The sequence below is a fragment of the Diabrotica undecimpunctata genome, chromosome 8, assembly GCF_040954645.1.
Source record: "Diabrotica undecimpunctata isolate CICGRU chromosome 8, icDiaUnde3, whole genome shotgun sequence".
NCBI lineage: Eukaryota > Metazoa > Arthropoda > Insecta > Coleoptera > Chrysomelidae > Diabrotica > Diabrotica undecimpunctata.
This window is the reverse complement of record NC_092810.1, coordinates 61003363-61015397: the sequence shown is the minus strand read 5'-3', so window position 1 is coordinate 61015397 and position 12035 is coordinate 61003363.

Below are 12035 nucleotides of genomic sequence, written 5' to 3'. Positions count from 1 at the left end.
ATTGTTACGTGTTCTGGTATGTTTAGGGTCTTCAAAGTATGGTAAACTGCACTTGCGATTTCATTTGACCCTTTGGGCCTCCCTGTTTCATACCAATAGTAACACAAAACATTTTCAGTACTCAGCTTACTTTTAGAGTTGCCAATGACAATAGTGAAATTATAAAAGTTATATTGTCTACTAAAATATGCACTCCGGTCAGGAAGTTTTGGTAGGCAATGATTTTTCTGGCAGTCAGAAGAAAGTGACATTATTTTACTGTCTTTATCTTTGAGTAGGTTATAAAACGCTTTAGCTTTTAAGTTATGTACTCGTTTAGTTACCATTAGAGACTGCTTTTCTTCATAAGTTTTAGACACATTTATGTTCGCCAGTAATTCGCTACAGCGGGAGCATACATCAGTTCGAGGGCTTCCAAAACCAATATTATAATTAATGTTTAATTCCTTCCTGAAAAATGATTGCTTCACTTTATTTTCCAGAGATGTGCTACTATTATACAGCCTCGACATTTTTTTTATGTTGAGATCAGCGCTCAAATACACTCGTCCATCCGATTTTCCTCTACAATAATGTGCTTCGCTGCATTCAAACGACTGAATGAAATTGTGAATGGCGATACGCTTTTCTTCTTTTTTCTGAGATCGGTGATCTCCACCTCTGGTTTCTTTTGCTTATCCACCTGACGATTGGTGTGACCGTTGCAATACTCCAGTATATCTGTCCTTGTTGATACGTAAAATTGACATAAAAGCTGATTTGCAAACACGAAAATTTTTTCCATCAGTTTTGTTATAAAGGAAATATTTTGTAACCATTGTTCTGGAAATTCGACTTCCATCTTTAGGTCGATGTCTTTGAATATTTTTTGTCACACAGTTCTTTAAAATGAAATTATCTTGGTATATTTTATTATGTTTTGTGTAAAAGTGCTTGTGTTAATTCATGATATCGCTCATTGTCAAAGAACCACACTTTAAGCTTTTTGTATTATGTTTACATTTCGGTAAAACATGCAAATCAGCAGCTGTATATCTGAAAAAAATAAAGGTACTTACTCATAATACATGACGGAATTATGTTGGAATTTACTCCACTGTTAATAACATTAATCCAAAAAGAAAAAAAATGGATTTAAACGTAGCTCATTTTACAAGTGTATAATAAATAAATAATTGTAAATCATAGAGAATCAATTAAATACTATTTAAATGGGAATAAGCCACAATTAAAGGTTAAAATACGTTTATTGACGTTTCAATTTCCACTTCGGAAATCGTTCTCAAAATACAAACATTAGTAAATTAAACAAATTTTGTTTTTTGTTACTTAGTGAAAAATTCTTCTAATAATTTAATTTTATCTGACTCATCTATATTGACAATTCAGACATACATTATACATTTTAAAGTAGACGACTTTAAAATGATATTGCCAATATTGTTGAGTTGCGATCCTAGGACGACTCTACTTATATGATAGTTCATTCGATTACATGAAATCAACTTTAACTTGAGAATATCCGTCAGAAAAGATCATAACATGTAATTCGTCTTTAAAAAGACAAATACATGCCATGATGACAGTAAAATTCTCCTGTTAGTGATTCCATAGTAAATTATAAGGGAAAAACCAGGAAAAAAATCCTCATAATACTATCCCGACATGTTAAGTATTTGATCGTGCATTTAGTTTACCTTCAATAAACATCAAATTCAGATTTTATATGTTTGTTATTTAAAAAACATAAATGATGCTTTCTCTATATGTTACTGACTTACCAATACTGGTATTTTCTTTTTAATAACTTTTCTGACGGATATTCTCAAGTTAAAGTTGATTTCATGTAATCGAATGAACTATCTTATAAGTAAAGTCGTCCCAGGATCGCAACTCAACAATATTGGCAATATCATTTTAAAGTCGTCTACTTTAAAATGTATAATGTATGTCTGAATTGTCAATATAGATGAGTCAGATAAAATTAAATTATTAGAAGAATTTTTCACTAAGTAACAAAAAACAAAATTTGTTTAATTTACTAATGTTTGTATTTTGGGAACGATTTCCGAAGTGGAAATTGAAACGTCAATAAACGTATTTTAAACTTTAATTGTGGCTTATTCCCATTTAAATAGTAATTAATTTAAAATGCCACAAGAAAATAGCTTCAGAACAATATAGAGAATCAATGTTACTCTAATGTTTTGGTTATGAATTGTCAACAAAACGGACATGCTGTATCACCTTACTAATAGTACCTAAAGCCATAGTAAAAGACACAACTTTAACTCACATTTTTTCCTTCAATTTGTTCTTTTTCCATAAATCCGGCTGACTTTTTCTTTTCCTTCCTTAATTAGGACTCCTTTTTCAATTTGTTTAGTTAGTTCTTCCATTATTTTAATTAATAAATGCAAATTAGCGACAGCAATATTCACACAGTTTTGCACTGTACCGCCATATTGAAATCTTTAATACCCCGAGGTGTGAGCGGGAACACAAAATGTATTAATACTCATACGCTTATGAAACGCACCTGGCGCATCATAAGGGCCTTCACATTTTACTCTTTTTCAACTTGTCTTGAGTGAAATGTCTTTAATCTTTCCTATCAGCCTCTCTTGGCTAACTCTTGTTTCTTTCGACCCTGAATGGCTATTAGGTTTCCGAGGGCAGACGGGTCACTATATTTCCTTCTATTACACACTCTACGTGTACGAAGGCAACGGGAAACCACCTAGAGCCTAATTTTCCCAAGAAAAAAAATCATGGAAATGGCTGATAAATACAACAGCCCCGAGTACGGGCGCTCCTTAAATGGAGCAGGGGTGCTAAGAATCTCCCGATCAGCTAGAAACATGAACACATTTTCTAAAGAAAGAAAAATAGGTACATGAAATGTAAGAAGCATGTACGAACGAATAAGTGAAATGAGATGGCCAGGGTCTGGAAAAGTAACTGTAGATGATCACATTGTATACTATTCAGGAGAACACAGCTCAAAACACAAAAATTATGTAGCAATAATTGTGTCGAAGGAAACAGATAAAGCTGTAAAAAACGTTGTCCTATTCTCAGGCAGGATACTGATGATACAAATAAAATCAACAACAATCAATGTGAACATATTACAAGTATATGCACCCACACAAGACTCTGAAGAAGAAGACATTGAAAAATTCTATCATGATTTAGAAAAAGTATTAGCACCTACAAAGAAACACGATCTCAATATTATCATGGGAGATTTTATTGCAAAGATTGGTGAAGGTGAACAGGAAGATATCATAGGAAAATATGGTCTGGAAATACGAAATGAAAGAGGAGATATGTTGGCATCTTTTTGCGTAGAAAAGCAATTAGTAATAACAAACACAATTTTCAAACTTCCAAAACGTCGTCTTTACACCTGAAAATCACCACACCTGAACGAGTTGTTCGTAACCAAATAGACTTCATATGTATAAATAAGAGATACAGAAATTCAGTATTAGCAGTAAAAATATATCCAGGCGCAGATGTACCAACAGATCACAATATTTTAGTAGGAAAAATAAGACTGAAATTAAAAAGAGTTGCAAGGACGAATAAGCAAACAGTTACTACTGATAGGGAAAAGATGTTAAATGATACTGTAAAACAAGAAATAACTAGTATATTAGAACAAAAAATAAAGTTAACATCAAGCAAAGAGGAAAGTACTGAGGAAAACTGGATGAGAATTAAACACATATTAAAGACTGTTCAAGAAACAAAATTGAGTGCGCTAAAAGCAAGAAAAAAACAAGGGTGGATGACAGAAGAAATACTGAGACTTATGGATCAAAGAAGAGAAGTCAGAAAAAAAGATAAAAACGAATACAAGAGGATACACGCAATAATTAGGCAGAAGATAAGACACGCGCAAACACAATTTCATAGTAAAGAATGTAATGAAATTGAACAATATGAAAAGAAACACGATACATTTCATCTGCACAAGAAATTAAAAGAGGTCGCTGTAAACAAACGGAAACAAGTATCCCAAAGTATAGAAGACAGAAACGGACACAGAATATTAGACATCAATGAACAGTTAAAAGAATGGGAAAACTACATTTCTGAATTATTTGAAGATGAGAGAGTAGAACACTATACACCGATTGCTATATCAGGTCCATCTATAACATAAAGTGAGGTTACACGTTCACTACAAATGGCAAAAAATGGAAAAGCACTTGGCAGCGATAAAGTAAGTGCTGAAATACTAAAGTTTTTGGGAGAAAATGGAATTAAAGCTCTGTGTAATCTCTTTAACAGAATTTATGACACTGGGATATTACCAACTGATTGGTTAAAGTCGACATTTGTCACAATACCTAAGAAACATCGTCCAAAGACATGCGGTTTTTATCGGACAATAAGTCTCATGAGTCACGTTTTGAAGATCTTCCTGCGAGTAATACACAGCAGAATTTACACGCTGTTAGAGGACAAAATTAGCAATACTCAATTTGGGTTTACGAGTGGCTTGGGCACAAGAGAAGCCTTGTTTAGTATACAGGTGCTAGTACAGAGATGCAGAGATATAAATCAAAACGTGTACATTTGTGCAATCGATTTTGAAAAGGCTTTTGACAGTCCGACATAACAAAATGCTAGAAATATTGGAAACAGCTGGATTGGACGATAAAGATCTACGAATAATTACAAATCTATACTGGCACCAAGTGGCAAGAATAAAGGTTGAACAAGAACTGTCGGATGAAATAAATATAAAAAGAGGAGTGAGACAAGGCTATATATTGTCGCCTTTACTTTTTACCTTATATTCGGAGTAAATATTTAAGGAAGCCTTAATGGAGACAACCGAAGGTATTATTGTGAATGGAGTAACCGTCAACAATATTAGATATGCCGACGATACCTTAGTGCTTGCTAATTGCGGAGAAGACCCACAAAATCTAATGAACAAAATAAAACAGACTTGTGATCAGTATGGATTAAAACTCAACGTTAAGAAAACTAAATATATGATAGTTAGCAAACAAAATTATATACAGGATGACCGTATAAAAGTCGGAGATGCCACACTGGACAAGCCCGAGCTGCCTTTGTAAAAATGAGAAACGTACTTTGCAGTCACGATCTTAGCATTGACCTTAGAGTTCGAATGACATCTTGCTACATCTTTCCTGTTATGTTGTATGGAGTGGAAGCGTGGACTTTAACGGAGGCTATCCTTAGACGCTTGACAGCCTTTGAGATGTCGATATACAGACGACTACTGAAAATAAGCTGGGTCGACAGAGTTAGAAATGAGGAGGTACTTAGACGGCTGAACCAAACAACACAACTGGTCAATATAATAAAGAAACGCAAGCTGGAATACTTCGGTCACATTATGGGACACCCTGAAAAATATGATCTTTTACATCTGATCATTCAGGAAAAGGTCCAAGGTAATCGTGGTCCTGGTAGAAGAAGAACATCATGGCTGAAAAATCTAAGGCAATGGTATGGAAAAACAACTACATCGTTATTTAGAGCTGCTGTCAATAAAGTCACGATAGCGAATATGGTAGCCAACATGATATCCAACGATCGATAATGGTCATGAAACTAGAAGAAGAAGAACAAATAGAAGAACAACTGTTACACTTTAACCCACAATTACTTGTCAATTTTATCTCTTAAAAATTTATTATACATCAAAAAACTAGTCTTTTTTACCAGTTCCTCTCCTTAGAAGTGATGTAGTGCCACTAAGTGTCCCTTTTAAATTAAATGTCTATTGTGTCTTTTTAAATGTGTTCTGTTTGTCCCTAAGTGTTCTTAATTGTTTTTAATTTAAATTTATTTGACATCTAAAATATTATTGAGATTTGATTACAACAATTCTGCTCTAATATAGACCAAATCAATTTATCATCATTTGATAATTACAAGTTGAAGTTATTGCACACCCACAAATTATACATCTACCTTTATTTATTATCATAGAGCTGTCTGTTCTAAATAAAGGATTTTCAATAAATTAACACACGTTTCCAAACTATATCTATTGAATAAATATAAATAAGTTTTAAATAATATAGCACATCACATTCATTTCAACAAACAATCTACACATTACCTACTTCCTAGTTTATTTGTTAATATCTCTCCCCTCAAGAACTTTCCCCATAATTATTTGTTAAATAGTTACAATAAAAACGATGATCACCGGTCACCAGTTTACCAAGATCTTCTTCTTGTAGGCCTATCCGTTTTGGATGTTGGCGACCATCATGGCAATCTGTATTTTGCAAACTGCGGCTCTGAAAATATTTGTGGTTGTTGTGTTGAACCACGTACGTAGATTTTTCAGACTGGAAATGCTTCGCCTTCCTGATCTTCGTTTTCCTTATACTTTTCCTTGAAGTAACTTATTCTTATTTCTCTTACCTATTTTAGCAAATGTCTTCTGTAAATCCCAATTTTGCTAGGGGCCGTTGATATTTATTTTTCTTTCTCTTAAATGAAAGTATTAAGCTTTTTCAGTCCTCTAGTAGGTTCATGAATAATTTCGAGGATAGTGGATCTCCGCGCCTAACGCGTTTCTACTTCAATTAAATGTGTATGGGCGAATAGGTTAACTGTTAAAGTGGTGTCCTTATAGACATCTTTAATGTTCTAAATGTATCGAAAGTTAATTCTGTTTTTCCTTAACTACTTTGTTAATGTGTATATTTACACCAGATTAGAGAGTTTTTCGAAATCTATGAATGTTATTTGGAAGTTACCCACAAAAAACAAAGGATTAACTGACTGGGTTAAATTTAAGAATAAAAAAGCTTTAGTTCTTAAATTATAGTGGGTAATTGGTAGACTAAATGATGTTTGAAGCTTGAATTTGAGAGAATATTTGAAAATGATAATTCCGTGAGACTACTCAGTCCATCCCTGGGTTTGTCGGCGGTTTAGCCTGCAAAGCAATATGCGGTCGCAAGTCGCAAGCGACCATAACTTCTACATGCCATCTGACCATTCACTATCTACATACACACACAGGTTGCTTGTCTCTGCAACCACAAATCTTTTTTGTTGTTTTTTATGCTTTTAAATATCTGCTAAACTAATAAAAAATTACTCACGCAGAAATTGTATATAGAATGAAATACATTTTACTGTTTAATAGATAGACAAATCGCCATGCATTTGCTAAGACTCAAAGCCTATTTATGTACCAACCTATACAGTAAATTACCTTATATATTACATAAGGCTACTTTGACTTAATCGTGATTTTTTTCTGCTGATCTGATTTTGAGTTCAGTGATATTTCACAATCAGAGCTATTTTTCAGAGTTTTATATATAGATTTACTTCATGATTTATCTCTTTACCTCTATTAACAGAATAACAACACGCTAAGTTAAACAAACAAAGAACCATGATAACGACCCCGCCTGCTATAAACAGAATAGATATAACACTCTTTCGCATTGAACGCATGAAAAAGTTAGACAGAAAAAAGTAGAAAGAGTCAATTGCGCATTTTTAAAAAGCACTTATAGTCATTTACGTCCAAAGTACAATACTCTAAAGAAGTAAAGTATAAATTAAAGTTTCCATTTAAAACAGATATACAGCACACAGTGCAGATGTGACTTTGTTTTAAAATTTGTTATGCTTCGGTTGAGTAATTTTAATTCGGAATTATAATTTAACTGAATAAACTAATATTTTCTTCTTCTTCTTCTTTTGGCATCATAACCCTGGATGGGTCTTTGCCTGTCTGGCTATGTCCTTCCATTCAGATCTCTCTTGTGCCCTTCTTCTCCATTGTCTTATGTTCATTGTTTCAGGTCGTCTTCTACGTCATCCAACCATCTCGTTCTGAGCCTTCCTCTTTTTCACCTTCCTATGGGCTTCCATTGTAACATTTTCTTTGTTGCTTTTGCATCGTTTTGTCTCTGCACCAATGACTGTCATGTCCCAGCCATGACAGTCTTTGACTTTTCACAAATCTTACAATGTCATAACCTTCATTTAACTCATTAACCTCGTCGTTTCTCCCGATTCTCTATGTGCCATCTTCCTCTTGTACCGGGAAATATACTTTCCTCAGTATTTTTCTCTCGAATGTCCAGAGTTGGGCTTCATCTTTTTTCGTCATTACCCAAGTTTCATATCCATAGGTTACTACGGGTCTAATCAGTGTTCTGTAGATAGTCATTTTGGTTTTTTTGTCTAATAATTTCGATGTCATCAATCTTTTATTAGCATAGTATGTACGATTCCCGCTGGAAATACGTGCATTAATTTCGCTACTTACGGAGTTCTTCTGGTTGATTTCTGTGCATCTTTCTTTCATTCTGTGGTATGTAAAGGCATCCACTCGTTTGATAGTATAGTTGTCTATTGTGATATTATTTTCATTGTCAGTTATTCTTTTGACTGTCATATACTTCGTTTTTGCTTCGTTTGTTTTGAGACCTCTTTTTCTTGCTTCAGGATCAATTTGTTTGAACACTTCTATTAGTCGTGGATTATTCCTACTAATGATGACTACATCGTCTGCATATGCAGTAATTTGTACTGATTTGGTGTTTATATGACCGGTTATATTGGTTTTTCTGATGACTGCCTCAAGAACTAGGTTGAATAGCATGGTTGATAGGGCATCTCTCTGTCTTACTCCCATGTTGATGTTAAACAGGGGAGTCAGTTCTCCATCTACTCTGACTACGGCTTTTGAACCCTGCAACGTCATTTTTATGAGGCTGATGTATTTCTTAGGTATACCTAGATTACAAAGGTCTTCCAGCATTCTGTCTCTTTTCACACTATCAAAAGCTTGTTTAAAGTCTATATACATATTATATAGGTCTATGTCGTATTCATAAGCTTTTTCTTGTATCGTTCTTAGTATGAATATGTTATCTGTAGTGGCTCTATTTGGTCTGAATCCATTTTGATAATCACCAATTATATTTTCGGAGTATTCTAATAATCTATTGTAGATTATACCAGAAAGAATTTTGTATATTACATTTAGCAATGTAATTGGCCTATAATTCTGGCATTCCCTCTTATCTCCTTTTTTATATATTGACTAATAGTTTATTGGGGATAAAAAAATTTGTTTATAAAAAATGGAAAAAATTCAATAGTATTTTCAATCATGTTTAAATAATATTGGTAACTGGATGCAGCATACAACCAGATAAAATTTTTCCATTTTTATTGGCTACTTTTAATTGAACTGATTCAGTCGAAATGCTACAGAAATTAATTATCAAGATATGGTCTGGCGAACAACTACCAAACGAATGGAACAACAGTTCTTGACAGATACTTCTAAAATACTGTCAAAGATCATATTGAACAGATTCAAGCCAGAATCAGGTTAGGATTAATACGAGTGGGCGCTTAACTACTCTTCCGCTCGACCTAAGAGGTGTATTGTGGCTAATCCATAAGTTAGAGTTTTTTCTTCATTCCAGCCTTTTTAACAAAGTTTGTGATGCCGTAGCAAAAATTCGTAGGGCTCAAGTTGATATAATAACGCTCAAATATATTCAGTCTTATACTATCCAACTGTGGGCTAGAACTACAGTATTGACTACATCTATACACTAAAATTATCTTGGAACAGGTCACCAAATAAAGAAAAGACATACCTGTATGTAATGTTTATTGACTTTATAAAAGCCTCTAAAAGTTGGGAGAAAATGTATAAAAATAAAACTCACAACTTTCTCTGGGCGCCAATTGTGTGAGAACTTCTTATCTGAAAATTAAATCCAAAAATGAATCTGGCTGGCACAAATAAACCAAGATATTAACTAATCGTATTTATTGTAAAAATATAATAGAATGAAATTATTAAATAAAAAAAGCAAATCACGTCTATAGCTTTACAAAATTTTAAATTGATTGGCCTGATGTGGTTGACAGGATAAGTTGCTAGTGGCTTCTGATGTTGCAGTATATTTCAAGTTGGTGGATCCAGCGTTTTAATCGGTTGTAACTTCAAGCAGCTATTGAGTTTTGCATGATGTTATGCTATGCTGCTGCAGTTATCATCCCTATGTGTGGTACACTACAAGCCTTCGGACAGTTTCTTCCAACAAGGGGGACAAGAAAAGTTTATTAAGGCCAAAACACTAAAATACCTTAAGTTAGCCACTACGTTTCAAAAAACAACTTTTTTATAGAACATATTTGATGGCAAGGATAATTAAATGAATATAATTATTATTCAAATAAATTAGTTAAAATTATTTAAATAAAGATCCTCCATGCACACGGTTTGAAAAGATACACGTAGGTTGGAGCTAATGTAAAAAACAAGTAAACTATAGAAAATTATAAAAAGACAGATATGTAAAAAAATAATTACCTATAAATATGAAATATACTTAACCCAAGAAAATATTTAATCATATAATAGATGAAAAATATTATAAAAATCACTCCCTATTTTTGCATTGAAGTAAAACTGCTCAAAGGGAAGAGTTTCCAACTGACAAATAACGTTTGTTGACTAAAGTGAACCATAGAAATTTATATATGTCTATCACATAGAACATAATGGGGTCTAAATAATAGGAATTAGAATATTATTATAGTAATTGAAAGATTAAAATTGAAAAATAAACATTACATTGGATATTTAGTTGATCGAAAAACTAGTTTTAGAATAAAAATGTTAAAATAAAAGAGAAAGTTAATAAAATGAAAAAAATTTAAAAATAACAAACATGTGATGTTTACAACGTTATAATGTACAAAAAAAAAATTATTAAAAACTTTAAGAAATAACGCTAGGCAGCTAAATTAAAAATAAATGGAAGAGGATTAGATGAAGTAGATATACTAAGTGACATAGAAATTCGAACACCCATTATAAAATATTATATTTTGAAAAAAATTTGTACATTTATATAGTTTAGCAAAATAAATAAACGATTAAAATTTTAATATGATTGAAAAACTTACAGGAGTAAATTAATAATTAATAATGTGTTGATTTATCTCAGTCGGCATCACACTCTTGGATGCAGCTGGGTTCGCTTCTAATTAGGTTGTCAATATTCTCTTGGGTTAGAGTTAGGGTTAATTCGTTCAATGGACTAACTAACTTCTTCCGAAGAGCTTCCAAAGTTTTAAGAAGTCTCCGACTCATCATGTTCCACACGTGTTCAATTGGGGATAAATCTGGTGATCTCGAGCAAAAGGCTGACTCCAGCCTGTTCAAATAAGTACAAAGTAACTCTCGTATTGTATAGCCTTGCGTTGACGTGAGGATATTGGGGTTTTAAAGCGTCTAAAGGTAGGATATGAGATGAGATTCTAAAATTTTTTCTACGTATTGCTGAGCTGTCCTGTTCACTATGACAAAGATTAGAGGTAACCTTAAACTATAAGCGATGATAAATGAAAAGATGCCACGACTACGAATTTGATGATAAATTGTTCGCATTCCAATTGGTCTTCCATGTTCTGCAAACTACTGATTTGTAATAGACTTGATACTGGAGAAGCGGCCTCTTAGAGCCAAACCAAAGGCGACGATCTTGAGGATCTGTTCTTCTTCAACGTTGCCCTGAGCACCTCAATTTTTGTTTTCGGCCTTCTTGACGCCATCCCCGATAACATCTTAACACAGTATCTAAACTTATGTGAATCCTATTCACAATTTCCCGAAAGCAAAAAATCCGGCTTCTGTTAGGTCAACTATCTGGCTTCTCTTATGTCAAACTCAATTTGCGCGTTTTCGTACTTTATTGGACAATCTACTATTTTTATCTTCTTCCTTGGCTTTTTAACATTTTTAATATGAGTTTTCGTCGTCCAAAGCACTGTATTCTCCCAGTCACCTTTCCAGAGTATAAGGTCTCTGTCTATCCTAACATTTATTATGTACATTTTTCATCTTATAGCAAGTCTTCTTTCCGTCTTCTTCTCTGTTAGTCCCAGTCCAATGTTCTTTTCAGCAACCTGTGCTCTGACATTCTTTCTACACGCCCGTACCATTGCAGGGCGCTGTTTTTCAATCTTTT